Source organism: Mus caroli, unplaced genomic scaffold, assembly GCF_978045245.1.
Source record: "Mus caroli unplaced genomic scaffold, Mus_caroli_1 scaffold_3, whole genome shotgun sequence".
NCBI lineage: Eukaryota > Metazoa > Chordata > Mammalia > Rodentia > Muridae > Mus > Mus caroli.
The window spans coordinates 155,770,063-155,791,895 of NW_028227258.1; the positions used below are offsets into that span (position 1 = coordinate 155,770,063).

Sequence of the window (21,833 nt, forward strand, 5' to 3'; positions counted from 1 at the left end):
CCTGTTAATGAATATGAAGTTTACTTCTTCACAACGCTTAATAACTTTTTGTTGAGAGACTATTTTATTATATATTAGAATGGCAAGTCCAGCTTGTTTACTAGGACCATTTGCTTGGAACACCTTTTTCCATCCTGTGACTCTGAGATAGTGTCTGTTTGATTTTAAGGCGTGATTCTTGTATGCAGCAAAATGCTGGATCTTGTTTGCATATCCAGCCTGTTTGCTTATGTCTTTTTATAGGTGAGTCCAGTCCATTAATATTGTGAAATATTAAACACAAATGACTGTTGGTTCCTGATATATTTGTTTTTGTAGGTGGATTTATGTGCTTGTGGGTCTCTTTTTTTATCTTTGTTGTGAGATGCTTAATATCTTGTCTTTTCTTTGGTGTAGGTGCCTTCCTTATATTGAAGTTTTCCTTCTCGGATCCTTTGTAGGGCTGGACTGATAGATGGATAGATAGATAGATAGATAGATAGATAGATAGATAGAAAGAAAGAAAGAAAGAAAGATAGAAAGATAGATACTGTTTGAATTTGGTTTTGTTCTGGAATATTTTGGTTTCTCCATCTATGTTGACTGAGAGTTTTCCTGGGAATATTAGCCTTGGATGGCATTTGTGTTCTCTTAAGAGTCTGGATGACCTCTGATCAGGCTCTTCTGGCTTTCATAATCTCTGTTGAGAAGACTGGTGTAATTGTGATAGGTCTACCTTTGTATGTTACTTGGCCCATTTCCCTTGCAGCTTTTAAATATTCTTTCTTTGTTCTGTGTGTTTTGTGTTATGATTATTATGTGATGTGAGGATTTACTTTTTGGTCCCCCCCCCTTTTTTTGGTGTTCTATAGACTTCTTATACCTTTATTGTCATCTCCTTCTTTAGGTTGGGGAAGTTTTCTTCTATGATTTTATTGAAGACATTTTTAGGTCCTTTAAGCTGGGAATCTTCATTCTCCTCTATTTCATTTATTCTTAGATTTGCTCTTTTCATTGTGTCCTGAATTTCCTCAGTGCTTTGGGTTAGGAGCTTTTTTAATTTTCTCTTCTTTTCTTTTCTTTTCTTTTCTTTTCTTTTCTTTTCTTTTCTTTTCTTTTCTTTCTTTCTTCCTTTCTTTTTTTTTTTTTTTGACTATTATGTCAGTCTCTTCTACAGTATCTCCTACACCTGAAATTCTCTCTTCTATCTTTTGTATTCTGTTGATGATACTTACATCTGTAATTTCTTACCTCTCCCCTAGATTTTCTATTTCCAGGTTTGCCTCTATTTGTGTTTCTTTATTGTTTCTATTTCCATTTTTAGGTCCTGGACTGCTTTATTCAATTCCTTCACCTGTTTGATTGTGTTTTCCTGTATTTCTTTAAGGGACTTGTTTCATCTTTAAGGGCTTCTACCTGTTTACCTGTGTTTTCCTGTATTTCTTTCAATGAATTATTTATATCCTCCTTAAAGGACTCTATTGTCTTCATGAGATAGGATTTTAGGTCAGCTTTCTGATTTTCAGGTGTGTTGATATATACAGGGCTTTCTGTGTTGGGAGAGCAAAGTTCTGATGATGCCCATGTATATTGGCTCCTGTTGCTTATGATTTTGTACTTGCCTCTCACCATTTGGTTATCCTTGATGTTTGCTGATCTGTGTGACTACAATTGGAGTCTGATTCCCTTGTCCCTGGGTTGCTGCATGTCTCAAGGTAGGCATGCAGCCCTGGCTGTAACAGATAACCTTTGAGGCCTTCGAACTGGGACCTCTTCAGAGGGGCAGAGAAGCTGTTGATCTGTTGCCCTGACTACAGTTTATCTCCTGGGAGTCCTTTAGACTCTTGGGTCCTCAGAGGAGCCGTCAAGCTGTGTGAAAATGTTCTCTAGTGGGAGTGGGGGACCTATGGACTGTGGTTCCTGCTTTCCTGCGTACAATAGATCTCCCAGGAGGCTGTCAGTTTGTAGGGTCAGTTGACTTGCATGCCACAGAGCCTCCAGGTCTTCAGACTGTGGTGTCTGTTGCACAGTTGCCCTGTGTACAGAGGAGCTCCTAGGATGCCTTCAAGCTCTGGTGTCATCAGGAAAGCAGACAAGTTGCTTAGTTGCCCTGTATGCAGCAGATCTCCTGGTATGCCTCAAGCTGTGGTGATAGTTGACCAACTGCCCTAAATGTAGCGATCTTCTGGGATGGCTAAGGATGTAGCATCTTCATGGGAGCATACCAGCTATCAGTCTGCCCCAGAAGAAAAGACCAGGAGGAAGGGGCATGTTTCTATTTTGTTTTATGCAATAAATCTCTTTTGGAAGACCTAGTTGACCTCCAAACGTGAACAACACAAACTATCCCTAAATTTATACTGGTCTCATTTCAGTTTCACTGAGATTGCTTGCCTGTACTACTACATATAACAGTAATGGAAGTTTCTTGTAGGGCTTGATTTTTTTTTTTGTCTTCTCATTGTCTATAATAACTTACAGGATAGATTCAGAATTAATATTGTGGGTTCATACAATATCTACATATATTATTTTCAATTTGGTTTCAACGTCATGTCACCTCTAATTCAGGTTGCATTCTACATGCCAATCATTATATATTTTTATTTCTCTGCTTTGTGATATTGTACAATAATTTGAGATTTAGTGCTGATGTGTTATAATTGAATGCAATAAGTCACATTTGGTGATACTTTTTAATTCTAAAGTTTTAAAGTATGTTATTGTATGGTTTCTAAGTAATATTTCTCAATTCAAAAGGGTTTTTACCTAACTAAAAACTTTAGGCAACTGTATGCCTTTCATAAAAAAGAGATAGAATAATTTTTATTGATTTGTATGAAATAAAGTATTTAGGTCAATTTTTTTCAGGTAAATGTTTCTCTAGCTACAGAAGCATTTGTTTTAAGGAGTTTTATGGAACATAGAGCATGAAGAGTTAAGAGTTGAGCACCCATTAAGTTGAAGGATTCAAAACAAGATCTTTGAGAAATAATTGGATATGTTAGAGGTGGTACTTAGCTCATAAATAATACTGAATTCGAATTGCAGAAACTATATGATTCTAATTGGAAAAGGCTTTCTTTTTGTTCAAAAGGCTGCTGAAGTATTTAGGAAAAACTGATTGATTTTTAACTCTTTATTTTGTCCCCTTTCTTCACTTATGAGACTTATCATTTTCAATCTTGCTTAATAGTACAACTAAATATTAAAAATGTATGCATATTTGTGTTTACATATGTGTTTGTGTGTAATTGTATGTGTCTGTGTGTGTTGCCTTGCAATTATTTCACTGTCATTTCTAGCCAAGGCTCCAGATTTAAAGAGGTATACAGACTTTTTCAAATTCCTTCCTATTCACATATATTATGGGTAAGCTAATCACTTGGGAAAAGAGTTCTATTGGTATTAACAATTAACCAATTCTAGCCTATTGGGTAGATATGGAAAGCTCAACAGAACAACTTTAGAAAGAATTACTTTTCCATAAGAGGAGAAGAAAGAATTCCATAGTCAGTGAAAGTAGTTTTGAAGGTTACTTACTCCTCTGAAGTAAGGGAGTTTGTGTCTGACTCATGACAGAATTCCGAAGGCAAAAGACTACCTGTAGGACATCTATTTCATTACAAAGACAAAGGCAGAGAATTCTGACTTGCAAGTCAACAACTTTCCCAGTTGTAACAAGCACGAGAGTCCAGTAGATCTGAAGAAAAGAGACAGGCATGGAAAACATTGTCATATATTTCAACCAAAAAATGCCATCTTGAAAGGTGCAGTCACCAGAAAGAGGAAAACAGCAGAGGCTCTGTGGAGGAGATTATGGTCTGCATCATGAAAATTGCAATACACTGATACATGAAAATGCAATACACTCACAAAATGCTCCAAAGTATAGAGTAATCTTTGAGTAGATGGAATTCAAAGCACTTTCATGCTGTATGATTATGGTTTTCATCAGGCAAAGTATCTAGTGGATATTGAGTTGTTTCTCTTCTTTGGTCTTATCATAGAGAGACTAAAGAGATTAGTTAATGTAATTTAAAAGTGGAGATTTTGGATCAGTCTCATTATGTCCCTCTGCAAATTTCCTACAACTAGGCCTTACCAGGATAAATGATTCTGTCACAATGAACAAAGTGACAAAAGACTTATTAATAAACCAAGATCAAAAACCACTAGGACTGTTTGTATCACACCAATGACAAGAACAAAGAAACCACAGAGTTGTTTATTTATAAGTAACCCTGAAACACATGGGTGAATGAGGCTTTCATGAACCCTTTGGGACATGAAAGAATACAATTTTATAATTTAAATTCCTCTGCTGGACTTCCAATTTCTTCTATTATTCTATGTAACAAGTGGGTGTTTGATGTAGAAAAGAACATGGGGAACACCCTCAGGCTACAGGTCTCACAGTGGCTTTCATTGTTCATCTTCTTTAAACAGTTAAGTTTGTGACAGAGTAGGATATATGATTTGTTATGGTTGGAAATCACAATTAGCTTCTATAAGTTATAAAACTTATACAATGATTAGTTAAAATTAACTTTTATTTAACAGAACCTAGTTAAAGAAACTATAAATTCATCCAGAATTCCAATCAACATAGGTTATAAAATGCTGTTGATGTATATGGTATCCCTATGCATTTTTGATATCAACTTATCACAACCAGAGTCACCTGGGAATAGGAACTACAATAAAGAATTGTTTCTATCGAGACATCCGGCACCCTCCCAGCCGGAGGACAGTGACCTGCCCTGCAGGGAGCGCCATCTTGGCTCCGGGACTCCGCCGAACTTAGTCCGTACAGGTCAGAGTGAGGACCACAGAGGCAGACAGCTTCTGGGACAGGCGGGAGCCACAGAGCCGCTGAGGCAGCACCCTTTTGGGGCCGCAGACATCCGGCACCCTCCCAGCCGGAGGACAGTGACCTGCCCTGCAGGGAGCGCCATCTTGGCGCCGGGACTCCGCCGAACTTAGTCTGTACAGATAAGACTGAGGACCACAGAGGCAGACAGCTTCTGGGACAGGCGGGAGCCACAGAGCCGCTGAGGCAGCACCCTTTTGGGGCCACAGACATCCGGCACCCTCCTAGCTGGAAGACAGTGGTCTGCCCTGCACAGGAGCCCTCTGCCTCAGGAGCAGGGAGCACATCTTGGATCCAGGACTCCACTGAACTTAGGAACTTAGTCTGCACAGCTGAGAGTGTGCACCACAGAAGCCTACAACTTCTGTGACCTGCCAAAGCAACACAGCATCTGGGAAAGGTCCTGTTTTCCTCCTTCTTCTTCGGCCAGGAGGAGGTCCAAACGCGATATCTGTACACCTTCCCTTTAAGAGGAAAGCTTGTCAGCAGGGAGTGCTCTAACCACTGAAAATCAGAGGAGAGAGCCTGTCTCCCAGGTCTGCTGACAGAGGATACTCAGAATCACCAGAAGAACAACCTCTGAACAGAGACAACTATAACAACTCCAGAGATTACCAGATGGCGAGAGGTAAAGGTAAGAATCTTACTAACACAAACCAAGACCACTCACCATCATCAGGACCCAGCACTCCCACTTCGCCCAGTCCAGGGCACCCCAACACACCTGAAAAACTAGACCTGGATTTAAAAGCATATCTCATAATGATGGTAGAGGACATCAAGAAGGACTTTAAAGAACTACAGGAGAACATGGCTAAAGAGTTACAAGTCCTTAAAGAAAAACAGGAAAACACAACCAAACTGGTAGAAGTCCTTAAAGAGAAACAGGAAAACACATCCAATCAGATGATGGAAATGAACAAAACCATACTAGACCTAAAAAGGGAAGTAGACACAATAAAGAAAACCCAAAATGAGGCAACACTGGAGATAGAAACCCTAGGAAAGAAATCTGGAACCATAGATGCAAGCATCAGCAACAGAATACAAGAGATGGAAGAGAGAATCTCAGGTGCAGAAGATTCCATACAGAACATAGACACAACAATCAAGGAAAATGGAAAATGCAAAAAGATCCTAACTCAAAACATCCAGGAAATACAGGACACAATGAGAAGACCAAACCTACGGATAATAGGAGTGGATGAGAATGAAGATTTTCAACTCAAAGGACCAGCAAACATCTTCAACAAAATTATAGAAGAAAACTTCCCAAATCTAAAGAAAGAGATGCCCATGAACATACAAGAAGCCTACAGAACTCCAAATAGGCTGGACCAGAAAAGAAATACCTCCCGACACATAATAATCAGAACAACAAATGCACTAAATAAAGATAGAATACTAAAAGCAGTAAGAGAAAAAGGCCAAGTAACATATAAAGGCAAGCCTATCAGAATTACACCAGATTTTTCACCAGAGACTATGAAAGCCAGAAGATCCTGGACAGATGTTATACAGACACTAAAAGAACACAAATTCCAGCCCAGGCTACTATACCCAGCCAAACTCTCAATTAACATAGATGGAGAAACCAAAGTATTCCACGACAAAACCAAATTCACACATTATCTCTCCAGGAATCCAGCCCTTCAAAGGATAATAACAGAAAAAAACCAATACAAGGACAGGAACCACGCCCTAGAAACAACAAGAGGGTAATCCCTCAACAAACCTAAAAGAAGACAGCCACAAGAACAGAATGCCAACTTTAACAACAAAAATAACAGGAAACAACAATTACTTTTCCTTAATATCTCTTAATATCAATGGACTCAACTCCCCGATAAAAAGACATAGACTAACAAACTGGCTACACAAACAAGACCCAACATTTTGCTGCTTACAAGAAACTCATCTCAGAGAAAAAGATAGACACTACCTCAGAATGAAAGGCTGGAAAACAATTTTCCAAGCAAATGGTCTGAAGAAACAAGCTGGAGTAGCCATTCTAATATCAGATAAGATTGACTTCCAACCCAAAGTCATCAAAAAAGACAGGGAGGGGCACTTCATACTCATCAAAGGTAAAATCCTCCAAGAGGAACTATCAATCCTGAATATCTATGCTCCAAATACAAAGGCAGCCTCATTCATTAAAGAAACTTTAGTAAATCTCAAAGCACACATTGCACCTCATACAATAATAGTGGGAGACTTCAACACACCACTTTCACCAATGGACAGATCATGGAAACAGAAACTAAACAGGGACACAGTGAAACTAACAGAAGTTATGGATCAAATGGATCTGGCAGATATCTACAGAACATTTTACCCTAAAACAAAAGGATATACCTTCTTCTCAGCACCTCATGGTACCTTCTCCAAAATTGACCACGTAATTGGGCACAAAACAGGACTCAACAGATACAAAAACATTGAAATTGTCCCATGCATCCTATCAGATCACCATGGACTAAGGCTGATCATCAATAACAAAATAAATAATAGAAAGCCAACATTCACGTGGAAACTGAACAACACTCTTCTCAATGATACCTTGGTCAAGGAAGGAATAAAGAAAGAAATTAAGGACTTTTTAGAGTTCAATGAAAATGAAGCCACAACATACCCAAACTTATGGGACGCAATGAAAGCATTTCTAAGAGGAAAACTCATAGCTCTGAGTGCCTCCAAAAAGAAACTAGAAAGAGCACACATTAGCAGCTTGACAACACACCTAAAAGCACTAGAACAAAAGGAAGCAAATTCACCCAAGAGGAGTAGACAGCAGGAAATAATCAAACTCAGGGGCGAAATCAATCAAGTGGAAACAAGAAGAACTATTCAAAGAATCAACCAATCAAGGAGCTGGTTCTTTGAGAAAATCAACAAGATAGATAAACCCTTAGCCAGACTCACTAGAGGGCACAGGGAAAGCATCCTAATTAACAAAATCAGAAATGAAAAAGGAGACATAACAACAGATCCTGAAGACATCCAAAACACCATCAGATCCTTCTACCAAAGGCTATACTCAACAAAACTGGAGAACCTGGATGAAATGGAGAAGTTCCTAGACAGATACCAGGTACCAAAGTTGAATCAAGATCAGGTTAATGATCTAAACAGCCCAATATCCCCCAAAGAAATAGAAGCAGTCATTAATAGTCTCCCAACTAAAAAAAGCCCAGGACCAGATGGGTTTAGTGCAGAGTTCTATCAGACCTTCAAAGAAGATCTAATCCCAGTTCTTCACAAACTATTCCACAAAATAGAAACAGAAGGTACTCTACCCAACTCATTCTATGAAGCCACAATTACTCTGATACCTAAACCACAAAAAGACCCAACAAAGATAGAAAACTTCAGACCAATATCCCTTATGAATATTGATGCAAAAATCCTCAATAAAGTTCTTGCTAACCGAATCCAAGAACACATCAAAACAATCATCCATCCTGACCAAGTAGGTTTCATCCCAGGGATGCAGGGATGGTTCAATATACGGAAATCCATCAACGTAATCCAGTATATAAACAAACTCAAAGACAAAAACCACATGGTCATCTCGTTAGATGCGGAAAAAGTATTTGACAAGATCCAACACCCATTCATGATAAAAGTCTTGGAAAGATCAGGAATTCAAGGCCCATACCTAAACATGATAAAAGCAATCTACAGCAAACCAGTAGCCAACATCAAAGTAAATGGTGAGAAGCTTGAAGCAATACCTCTAAAATCAGGGACTAGACAAGGCTGTCCACTTTCTCCATACCTATTCAACATTGTACTTGAAGTCCTAGCCAGAGCAATTCGACAACAAAAGGAGATCAAAGGGATACAAATTGGAAAAGATGAAGTCAAAATATCACTTTTTGCAGATGATATGATAGTATATATAAGTGACCCTAAAAATTCCACCAGAGAACTCCTAAGCCTGATAAACAGCTTCGGTGAAGTAGCTGGATATAAAATTAACTCAAACAAATCAATGGCCTTTCTCTACACAAAGAATAAACAGGCTGAGAAAGAAATTAGGGAAACAACACCCTTCTCAATAGTCACAAATAATATAAAATATCTTGGCGTGACTCTAACTAAGGAAGTGAAAGATCTGTATAATAAAAACTTCAAGTCTCTGAAGAAAGAAATTATAGAAGATCTCAGAAGATGGAAAGATCTCCCATGCTCATGGATTGGCAGGATCAATATTGTAAAAATGGCTATCTTGCCAAAAGCAATCTACAGATTCAATGCAATCCCCATCAAAATTCCAAATCAATTCTTCAACGAATTAGAAAGTGCAATCTGCAAATTCATCTGGAATAACAAAAAACCTAGGATAGCAAAAACTCTTCTCAAGGATAAAAGAACCTCTGGTGGAATCACCATGCCGGACCTAAAGCTCTACTACAGAGCAATTGTGATAAAAACTGCATGGTACTGGTATAGTGACAGACAAATAGACCAATGGAATAGAATTGAAGACCCAGAAATGAACCCACACACCTATGGTCACTTGATCTTCGACAAGGGAGCTAAAAACATCCAGTGGAAGAAAGACAGCATTTTCAACAAATGGTGCTGGCACAACTGGTTGTTAACATGTAGAAGAATGCGAATCGATCCATTCCTATCTCCTTGTACTAAGGTCAAGTCTAAGTGGATCAAGGAACTTCACATAAAACCAGAGACACTGAAACTTATAGAGGAGAAAGTGGGGAAAAGCCTTGAAGATATGGGCACAGGGGAAAAATTCCTGAATAGAACAGTAATGGCTTGTGCTGTAAGATCGAGAATTGACAAGTGGGACCTCATGAAACTACAAAGCTTCTGCAAGGCTAAAGACACCATCAATAAGACAAAAAAACCACCAACAGATTGGGAAAGGATCTTCACCTACCCTAAATCAGATAAGGGACTAATATCCAATATATATAAAGAACTCAAGAAGGTGGACTCCAGAAAGTCAAATAACCCCATTAAAAAATGGGGCTCAGAACTGAACAAAGAATTCTCACCTGAGGAATACCGAATGGCAGAGAAACACCTGAAAAAATGTTCAACATCCTTAATCATCAGGGAAATGCAAATCAAAACAACCCTGAGATTCCACCTCACACCAGTCAGAATGGCTAAGATCAAAAATTCAGGTGACAGCAGATGCTGGCGAGGATGTGGAGAAAGAGGAACACTCCTCCATTGTTGGTGGGATTGCAAGCTTGTACAACCACTCTGGAAATCAGTCTGGCGGTTCCTCAGAAAATTGGACATAGTACTACAGGAGGATCCAGCAATACCTCTCCTGGGCATATATCCAGATGTCCCAACCGGTAAAAAGGACACATGCTCCACTATGTTCATAGCAGCCCTATTTATAATAGCTAGAAGCTGGAAAGAACCCAGATGTCCCTCAACAGAGGAATGGATACAGAAATTATGGTACATTTACACAATGGAGTACTACTCAGCTATTAAAAAGAATGAATTTATGAAATTCCTAGCCAAATGGATGGACCTGGAGGGCATCATCTTTGAGTGAAGTAACACAATCACAAAAGAACTCACACAAGATGTATTCACTGATAAGTGGATATTAGCCCAAAACTTAGGATACCCAAGATATAAGATACAATTTGCTAAACGCATGAAACTCAAGAAGAATGAAGACCAAAGTGTGGACACTCTGCACCTTCTTAGAATTGGGAACAAAACACCCAGGGAAGGAGTTACAGAGACAAAGTTCGTAGCTGTGATGAAAGGATGGACCATTTAGAGACTGCCGTATCCAGGGATCCTTCCCATAAGCAGCTTCTAAATGCTGACACCATTGCATACACTAGCAAGATTTTGCTGAAAGGACCCAAATATAGCTGTCTCTTGTGAGACGATGCCGGGGCCTAGCAAACACAGGAGTGGATGTTCACAGTCAGCTATTGGATGTATCACAGGGCTCCCAATGGAGAAGCTAGAGAAAGTACCCAAGGAGCTAAAGGGATCTACAACCCTATTGTTGGAACAACATGATGTACTATCCAGAACCCCGGAGCTCTTGTCTCTAGCTGCATATGTATCGAAAGATGGCCTAGTCGGCCATCAATGGAAAGAGAGGCCCATTGGACTTGCAAACTTTATATGCCCCAATATAGGGGAATGCCAGGGCCAAAAGAATGGGAATGGGTGGGTAGGGAAGTGGGGGGCGCTATGGGGGACTTTTGGGATAGCATTGGAAATGTAATTGAGGAAAATATGTAATAAAAATATAAAAAAAAAAAAAGAATTGTTTCTATCAAACTTGTCTACAGCATGTCTTCAGACAGCTCTTTTGATTGATAAGTGATGGAAAAGGGCACAGTCCATGTGGATATCACTATTCTTGAGCAGGCAGGCTTGCACTATATAAACAAGGAATCTGTAAATAGACAGAGATCAAGCCAGTCACCAGGCTTACTTCAGGATTCCTGCCTCCATAGTCCTGTCTTTGGTTCTTGCCCTGACTTTTCTCAGTGATGAACATTAATCTGAAAGTATAAGATAAAATAAACCCTTTCCTCCTCAAGTTATTTTTTGCATATGTGTTTATCACAAAGCACAATGTAGAGCAATATTTATTTATTTATTTATTTATTTTCATTTATTCTTCTCTGATCACAATATGTCCCAACCACAAGTAAGACCATTCACTGTTTGGCCACTCCAAGCTCTGAACCACTATTTCCCAGCAATAACCTATTAATAGTATATATTACCATGCATGCTTTTTATTTCCTTTGGGCTATTAATCCATTGATTGACAAAGAATTTTTCCTTTTGTTCTTAATTTCTAGTACTATATATATATATATATATATATATATATATATATATATATATATGATAACATACACACACACATATATGTATATATATATATATATATATATATATATATATATATATATGAAGTTTTCTATCTTTTACGTGAGTATTAGTAGGTTCAATCTAACTTACTGTTTTTAATTTACTGTTGCAGTAAATCTCCTCCCAAATATGCCCCAGCAATGAAAACACAACACAGATAATATGAATACAGGCTGTGCACCTAGATTGGGCAGATCTACCACTACATTACCATCTTCCACATCTATGAGACCCCTTAGAACTTGCAGTTTCTCCAGGCCATGTGCTTCTGCTCTGCTTTTCTTCTTCTTCCTTCTCCTTCTGTGTCCTCTCCCTCTTCCATTTTCTCCTTCTCCCTCTACCTTCTGCTCCACCTTCACTTTTATCTGCCCAATCATCACCTCTCTTTTATTTTACAAATTAAGTTTGGAAGGAGGTTTTCAGGAAATCACCTGAGTGCTGACTCATTCCTTGTTAGAAGCTGCTCACAGGAGAAGAGAATTAAATACAAATATAATTAGCCCCAGGGCTATCCACAACAATCTATCTATCTATCTATCTATCTATCTATCTATCTATCTATCTATCTATCTATCTATCTATTTATTTTTAAGAGACACAAAGGATATTTTTTATTTTGGTGTCATACTAATTCTTTGAAACATTATTAAAATTTATTCTTCTCTCATATATTATATTCTGACCACAGTTTCCCCTCCTTTCTCTCCTCATAGTTCCTCCACAATCTCCCCTTCCCCATCTGCTCTTGCACCCTTTCCCTTCAGAAAAGGGCAGGCATCCAGGGGTATCACTCAAACATAGCATATCATGTTGCAATAAGATTATTCACTTCCCCTCATATTAAGGTTGGATGAGGCAATCCAGAGAAAGAGGCTCCCAAAAGCAGGCAAAATAGTCAGGGACAGCCTCTGCTCTCATAGTTAGGAGTCTTAGAAGAAAACCAAGTTACACAATCATAATATATATGCGGAGGACCTAGGTCCCTGAATGTAAGTTCAGTGGCTGTGAGACCCCATGAATCCTGTTAGTTGATTTGATAGGATTGCTTGTGGAGCCCTTGACCTTTCTGCCTCCTACAATCCTCTTTTTCTCTCTTTCACAGGATTCCCAGAGTTACTCCTAATGCTAGTTGTAGGTCTCTCCATCTGTTCCCAACAATTGCTAGATGAAGCCTTATAATTATGATAATGGTAGACTCAGGTCTACAAGTACAGAACAGTATCATAAGACATCATTTCAGTGATTTTTTTTTTTTCGTGCCAGTTGTGCTTGATTTTGAGGTAGATCTATTCACAATTTACTAAGTTCTAGAGTATGTTGTATAACTTTGCAGTCCTACCAGCAATGGAGGAGTTTTCCTCTTTCTCTGTATCCTTACCACAATGAACTGTCACTTGTGTTTTTGATCTTAGAGATTTTGACAAGGGTAAGGTGGAATCTCAGGGTTGTTTTGATTCCAAATGGCTAAGAATGTTGAACATTTCTTTGTTTCTTTCATGGTTTAGATATGTACCCCATTTTTAAACTGGATTTATTTGGTGTGTTGATGTCTAGTTTATTGAGTTATTTATATATTCTGGATAATAGCCCTCTAGCAGATGTAGGGGTGGTGAACATCTCTTCCCATTCTGTAGGCTGCCATTTTGTCCTTTTGATGGCGTACTTTGTCTTACAGAAGCTTTTCAGTTTCTTTTTTTTTTATCTTAATTTTTCAAATATTTTAATAGATGTTTTGATATTTTCTTCTAACAACTCAAAGACCATGGAATTCTCTGCTTTTCAGTTTCATTAGGTCCCATTTATAAATTGTTGATCTTAGTGCCTGAGGAAGTAATCACCTATGCCATTGTGTTCAAGACCATTTCCCATTTTCACTTCTATCAAATTTAGGATATCCAGTTTTATGTTGGTCTTTGATCCACTTGGACTTGAGTTTTATGCAAGATATAGAAATGGATGTATTTGCATTCTTCTACATGGAGAATCCAGTTAAACCAGCATCATTTGTTAAAGATGTTTTGCTTTCCATTGGATATCTGCTAGTCAGGCAAACTGCTAGTCAGACTGCAGGCCACAACAGTCAAAACAAGTAAGAGGCCCACTTTCCCTGGGATCTCAAAGATCCATGCCCCTGAAACCATTTCCCACCACTTCAAGCCCCCACTACCATGTACATACCACTACACAGGGGCAGATATCTAACTCTCAGATGAAAGCCATGCCAGTCAGAAAAATAGAGACACCTTGCTGAACCAAAGGCCACACTAGCTACCAGAAGTCTAGCCCCCACTCTGATGGAGACTCCATCCTAGACAAAAGATCATAACAGTCACAAGAAATACAGACCATGAAGACTGAAAGACCATAAAAGAACCAGAAACTAAGGAAAAAAATAGGTGCCTGCTTTCTATTCCTGGACAAAACATCATGACCAAGGAGCAAGTTGGGGAGGAAAGGGTTTATTCAGCTTATACTTCCATGCTGCTGTTCATCACCAAGGAAGTCAGGACTGGAACTCAAGCAGGTCAGGAAGCAGGAACTGATGCAGAGGCCATGGAAGGATGTTCCTTACTGGTTTACTTCCCCTGGCTGGTTCAGCCTGCTCTGTTATAGAACCCAAGACTACCAGCCCAGGAATGGCTTCACCCACAATGGGCCCTTCCCCCTTGATCACTAATTGAGAAAATGTCCCACAGCTGGATCTCATGGAGGCACTTTCCCAACTGAAGCTCCTTTCTCTGTGATAACTTCAGTTTGTGTCAAGGTGACACACAAAACCAGCCAGTACAGTACCCAACAAAGATAAACTCAAAAATAAGGACCTATACCTATATTCATCACAAATCCATGTACCTAGATGCCAATTTAAGAATACAATCCACAATAGTCTAGGCAATATGTCACTATCAGAGCCCAGCTATCCTGCTACAGCAACCCTGAATATTCCAATACAGCTGCAACATAAGAAAATGACCTTAAAACAAACTTTATGAAGATAATAACAGTCCTTAAACAGAAAATGAATAAATCCCTTAAAGAAATAAAAAAAAACAGCAACAAACAAAAACACACACAAACCACCATCACCACCACTGCCAGCAACAACAACAGCAAAATAAGAGGAATTAACAATCATTGGGTAACACTACTGAATACCCCTCAATATCTATGAACTCTATTCCCTAATAGAAAGATTCAGGACAATACAATGGATGCAAAATAGGTTCCATCTTCTGCTACATATAAGAAACACACATCAACGTCAAAGATAAACATTACCTCAGAGTAAAGGCTTGAAAAGGATTTTCAAAGCAAACAGATTCAAGAAGTAAGCTGGTTTAGCCATTCAAATATCTAACAAAACAGACTTTCAACCAAAATTAATCAAAGGACATGGAGAAGGACACTATCCAAATCAAAGGATAACTAACTCTCCTGAGATAATATCTCAATTCTGAAATCTATGCCCAAAAACAAGAGCAACCACAAATTTGTAAAATAAACATCAATGAAGCTTAAGTCGCACAATGAACCTCACACATTAATAGAGGGATACTTCAAAATCCCACTCTTACTAATGGACAGATTATCCTACAAAATCTAGAGAAATAATGACACTAATAGATATCATGAACCAAACGGACCTAACATATACCTACAGAAGATATCAACCAAACACAAATCAATATACTTTCTTCTCAGCACCTCATAAAGCTTTCCCCCAAGTTTACCACATACTTGACCATAATGTAACTTTCAACAGATACAAGAAAATAGAAATAATAAGTCTTATCAGACTACCATGAATTAAAGCAGGATTTCAATAACAACAGAACAGAATCCCTACAAACTCATGGAAACTGAACAACTCTTTACTAAATTACTACTGGGGCAATGCAAAAAATATATTAAAGAATTCCTAGGATTCAATGAAAATGAATACATAATATACCCTGACTAATGTGACACAATGAAACCTATGCTAAGAGGAAAGTTCACGGTACTAAGAGCCTTCATTAGCAACCTAACAGCACACCTGAAAGCTCTAGATCAAAAAGTAACAAACACACTGCAAAAGTAGTAGATGGCAGGAAATAAAATTCAGCGCTGAAATCAATCAACTAGAAACAAAAAGAACAGTTCAAAGAATAAATGAAACAAAGAGTTGGTCCTTGAGAAAAATAAACAAGATAAACCCTCATTCAAACTAACTAAAAGACACAGAGAGAGTATAGAAATTAACAAAATCAGAAATGGAATGAGGGACATAACAAGAAACACCAAGGAAATCCAAAGATTCATTGGGTCACACTAATGTTGTCAGAAATACTTTTATAATACTTCTGGTAATAATCTTTTTGAAGGACCCAATGAAAGAACGTAACTTTAAGGTTCAAAAAGACAAGTGGCTTTATTTGATTCAAGCACGTTTTGCTTATAATTGTGCTTTGATAACACTGAGAAATCCCCAACAACTAAATACTATGTAAAAGAGAGTGTAGTGGCTATTCTTGGTTGTCAACTTGACTATATTTGGAATGAACTACAATCCAGAATTGGAAGGCTCACCAGTGACCCTTATCTGGAGGCTTGGAGATCCTTATCTGGATCTTGGTATGGAGATCTTGAGACATAGTGGCTATGGATTCCAGAAGATTAAATCTCCGAGTTTAAGGAGATTTAATCTGGGCTACACCTTTCATCTGGGATTAAAGGTGTGGTGGAACACACCTTTAATCTGGGCTACACCTTCTGCTGGAGACAATATAAGGACATTGGAAGAAGGGAGTCTTGCTCTTGCTCCTTCGCCTGCTTGCCCTGTGAGACTGAGTAACTGCTAGATCCTTGAACTTCCATTCACAGCTGCAACTGAACCATTGTTGGGAATTGGGCTGCCGACTGTAAGTCATCAATAAATTCTTTTACTGTATAGAGACTATCCATAAGTTCTGTGACTCTAGAGAACCCTGACTAATACAGAGAGAATAAGTGGAAATTGAAATCCAAGAAACAGAATTTTAACTAAAGTAATTATGAGTAACTTTTTCTTATATTTCTTACAGTGTCACTTATTTAATCAATTAGTGTTTTTAAGTTATACTTTCATTGAATCAAAATTATTATTTTATTATTTTATTCCCTCTAACTTACAAGACATTCTATCTTTTCTATTTATTAGCATTTTGTTTGATGGTTATCAGATTTCTGATGTAAGCATTAGTCACCATCACTCCTTCATCACACCCACACTACAATCCTTTTTCTCCACAGGACCCCTCCTACTTTTATGGCTTCCTTTTGTGTAACTTTCTGAGTCTAATTTCTTGCCTAAGCATGGAGGAGGCAGTTAACTGGAGTCAAGGCCACTTGCCTATTTTATCTAAGGAAATCTATGTGAAACTTCTTCAGAAATTTTCATAAACTGAATCTATGTTGATCTGAAAAATTTCCAAATATCCACATAAAATGGTTAGCAATAGCAGCAACAGATGGGCATGCCAGTAAAGCAAGCTCAAAAGTCAATGGCTTCCTCATTTCTATGTTCTTGCGATGCACCCACATTTAAGATCTGTGCTGGTCCAAACATGGGAACAAATTTTCTAAAAACCATGGGAACAAATTTTCTAAAAACCATGGGAACAAATCTTCTAAAAAGTTCTATATATGTCTGGAAATTGTTGACAACAGCAGGCATATTGGAAAAAAAAACAAAAAACAAAAAAACAAAAACTGACCTCTGTCATCTGCAACTGCTTGAGGAAATTCAGAGAGAATAAAAAGATAACCTGCAAGGTAATCTGTCTTTTACCCGAGGGTTTGTTTTACTGCTTTATTAAAATGAATCACAATTAAAGCAGCAAATGTTGCTAAATACCATGAGGAAAACAATCTGGCAATGGACTGCTAGACCTGACCTGTAGAAATTGCAAGATTTCAACTCTGTGTTCAATCAGCTCACATAAGTCTGTTGAAGCTGGCTTCAATGGAGACTATTTACACAACAGAAATTTCCTTAGAGATTGGGGTAATAAATATTTACCAACATTCTACTGCTAACCAACCAAAATATACCAATAATATTAGTTGCAATAATCAATGAGACTGTTTATGTAGTAACTGTGAATTAAATAATAACCATAAATTAATTTTCTTTGAAATTTTTCAGTCCTTAAATGGACTGTATGTAAAATATATTTTAGCATACTTTATTTCCTTCATATGTCTTAATTATAAAATATTTTTAAACAGACATATTTATTACTGTATATATAATTTTAAAACATCTAGTATTTGATACAATTAGCCATCTCTGATAAGAAAATAACATATCAAATTTAGGGCTTATATTAATAATAGTTTGGCATATGCCTTCTGTATGCTGTAGATAGTTATACTTGATTTTTAGAATAAACTTGTCTATGTCAATTATTTCCCCTAAAATTTGAAATATATATATCATATATATATATATATATATATATATATATATATATATATATATATATATCATTTGCTTTGGAGTCGTGTCTAGAAGACTACCATTTGATATTTGGTAAATAGTTGACTAGACCTTTGCAGGTGTTATCAAAATGAACATGCTAAGAAAATCATTTCATTCTTACAGAATTACATTTCTTTTACATAAAATTACAGTTTTAATCATTTATTCTATAGCATATTAGAAAGCTTTAATAATCTTATCCCATATTGTAAATAGTATCTGTGAAATTGTTCATGCATCCTTCTCTTTATGCACAAATACATATACATATTAGGTTGCTGAGTTATTTTCATGATGACATAATAACAAACTCCTATTCACCTTAAATAGGACATTAAAGAGAAAAATAAGGAAATTAATCTACCCAAGTCTATCTTTGTTTTCTATTGCTGTGATAAACACTGTGATCAAAAGCAGTGTTGGGTAGCAAAGTATATATTCAGCTTAAGGGTTGTAGTCCATTACTGAGGAACTCAAGGCAGGAACTTACAGGATAGAACTGAAGCAGAGACCATAGAGAAATGTTACTTTTTTTTTATAGGAATGCTACTTAACTACTTGTTCTTCATGGCTGGCTCAGTTTGTTTTCTTATCCAATCTACAATCATCTCCCCAGGGGTGTGTTACCCACAGTATGCTAGATCCACCTATAACTATAAAGCCCAACCAAGTCAGTTTTTAAAGAAACTCCATTTTGTGTGAGACCATGGGTGAAACTCCAATTCCAGGAAGAAAACCACAAAATCCACTTAAGCAAATATCCCATGGCAACCCCCAACCCTTAGCAGCAGCCAGTCAGGCTGCAATAGCAGGGTCAAGGTACATATAGATAACTTAAGATATCCTGCAGAAAATAAATAACCTAGTCATACTGTTTGTCAGGTGGTTTTGCTGTGTTCAGTTCCTGCAGATTATGCCAGAAATGCAGTTTTTAAAGTATTAACTTGCTGACCCATATAGAAATTCTCCAAGCTTGCTGTAACCACAATGAATATCTTGCATCCCTAGACTCAGGGCTCTCACTCTGACCTGCTTCATTGATGACTTTGAGAGTCCTTGCTCCTGAAGTCCTAATAAAGGGCATTGTGTGTTTACATGTGAATTGATTCTCATTGGTCTTTGGGGTCCCTACAACTTTGGCACAACCTAGCAATCATTAATCAAGGAAATTTCCCATAGACTTAATTACAGATCAATCTGATGAAGGCAATAACCTAACTGATTTTCCAATTCTAAAACGTGTCCTGGTTTGTATTAAGTTTACAAAAGCTAATCAGTGGAGTTGCCAAACCAGTAATTGTATTGACATTACTTTCAGAAGACTTTGTGAAAATGCTTATCACATGATTGATTCCAATGCAATTGTATCAGGTATAGTTCATTTTAATTTGGGTAAATCTTAAGAAATCTTTATCCTAAAATCTCTCTATACAACTCTTACTCAGTTTTATTGGCCTGAGAATTTCTTTTCCTAAACAATTTTACTACTTGTATAACACAGGTTTTGTGAACCTTGTAAATTTCATGAGGTTCCTGAAACTACTAAGTTTCCTTAGAGTGTTGGTTTCATCAGCCTTCCAAGTGGGAGAAAATAGCTATCCACACCAGGTAAATGGAAGTTGTTTATTCTTTTAAGCCACATGCTTATAAAGCTAATATAAAATTCTGGTGTTGGACCCTGCTAATTAGGGTTTCCATCTAGAATTGTCAGGACCGAGCTCTTGAGCTCAGAGCAAAATGGATCCTTTTACCAGCAGAGCTTTTCCTTCTCTGACCTTGTCACCTCCCACACCCTCTATCTGCAGAAAGTCACATAGCCCTGAGAAGATTACAAATTCAACTTCCTCTTTTCCAGATAGGAACCTGACCAACAGGTATCTGGGATTCCTGCAAAGCCTCTCTAAGCAAATGAGGCATTCATAGAACTTTAAATTTCTAGTCAATGATTTTCATTTACCCTAAAAAGTCTTTCCAAGGCCCATATGTAAGTTTACCCTGAATAATGTGTATGAATACAAACCCACCCCAAATAAAGGTATATGCACAAGCTAAGATCATATCAGAGAGCTGTTTCATTGAAGATCCTCAGAGATGACCTTCTTTTTAAACCCTGAGGAGCACCACCAACCCCACCCCTGCACTCATTCCCAACCAGAGGAGGATCCTGTAGAGGAACTCCATCCTTTCTAGAATTGACTTCATCCTTTCAGGACAGAGCACAACTGGACCTCAAAACCCATACCATACTCTAGATAAAGGGAAATAATGAACTCAAGTATGCCAACAATATGGGTTAACATATCCAGTAACTTTTATACTGAACCTTTGTGCTATCCTGTATATTATACAGAGAGAAAAAAAGGATAAATATTAATATCTTACTAATAAAGCAATCAACTTTAGTTTTTCCAGAGAGATAGTATTTCCCCGTGTGTTATTTATTCAATAAGGTCATCCAGTCAGCATTTATAAATTGACTGCTATATGTTAGGAACTGCGATGAAGCTGAGTTAAGCAGCCATTGAATGGTACAATGAAAATCAACGTGGAAAAGGACACAGAAAGCTCTACAGTATTGAGGTAAGGACACATTTGGGCACAAGTGAATGAGTAATATGTCTAATCTAAGGCCATGATCATAAGAGTTTTCAAAAAGGTTTTTTTTTTCTACCCCAGACAGGCTTTAAAATGAAATATATCAATGTATGACATGCATTTCAAGCTCAGGGTGGCACGAGAAGAGGAGCAAAAGCACAGACCACAGGGCACATTCAGGGAACTCTAGTGCTTTCTGTTCTGTTGCAGAATGGAGTCTGGAGAGCGAGAATGAGACTAAAGATCACAGCATACCGGCTGTAACAGATAGCATAATAAGAGAACCAGGAACCTTGACAAGTTCTGTTGCAAGAATAAGCTTAAGTGATAGATGGTAAAGAGAAGAGACAATAGACATGAGCATCTACATTGTGAGTGAAGAAGCTGAGAAATGTCCTCCCTTCAAATGTTCCAACATACCCTTCTCCACTCCCCTTCAAATTCATTGCCTCTTGTTTCAGTAATTTTTATAGCATACATGTATGTATATGTATACATATAGATTCCTAAGTATAGCCTGCTCAGTTCATATGTTTCTTCTGTGAGTGCTTTCAATTCTAAGTGTTTATCACTGGACAGCAATTGGTGTGCTCTTCCATGGAGTGGACTACCTGGGAATGATCAACTGAGAAGGATTGCCTTAGGTCATTGTCTTCACTAGCATTTGATTTTCCCTAGCATTACAGGTTCATGAACGAAGAGATGAGTAACTGAATATAAGTGAATAGTTCACACCATAACCAAGTTTACTCAACAGCATTTTCCTAAACATTTCCCTGACTATAAACCCCTTTAGAGCTCTGCATAATGGAATGAAGAGGAAATACAGAACACAAAGGGAGGAGATAGATAGGAGTTTTTGCAGGATTTAATTCTTGACCTGTCACTGATTTCTGGAATGGGAACTGTAAATGAGTTGCTGCTTCCCACCAAAGAAGTTTTCTATTCTCTATGGAAATAATCCAACTTTATTGCTTT

At 37.7% G+C, this 21,833-nt stretch overlaps 1 long non-coding RNA gene across 2 annotated transcripts in view; it reads right to left on the reverse strand.

The window, feature by feature from the left end:
• The window catches only part of LOC147005684 (uncharacterized), a 48,738-nt gene that overhangs the window by 18,025 nt on the left and 8,880 nt on the right, over positions 1 to 21,833 (reverse strand). For both annotated transcript variants that reach the window (XR_015046796.1, XR_015046797.1), the window contains exon 3: positions 3,523 to 3,682. This is a non-coding gene — a long non-coding RNA (uncharacterized LOC147005684). The remainder of the gene's footprint in view (positions 1 to 3,522; positions 3,683 to 21,833) is intronic.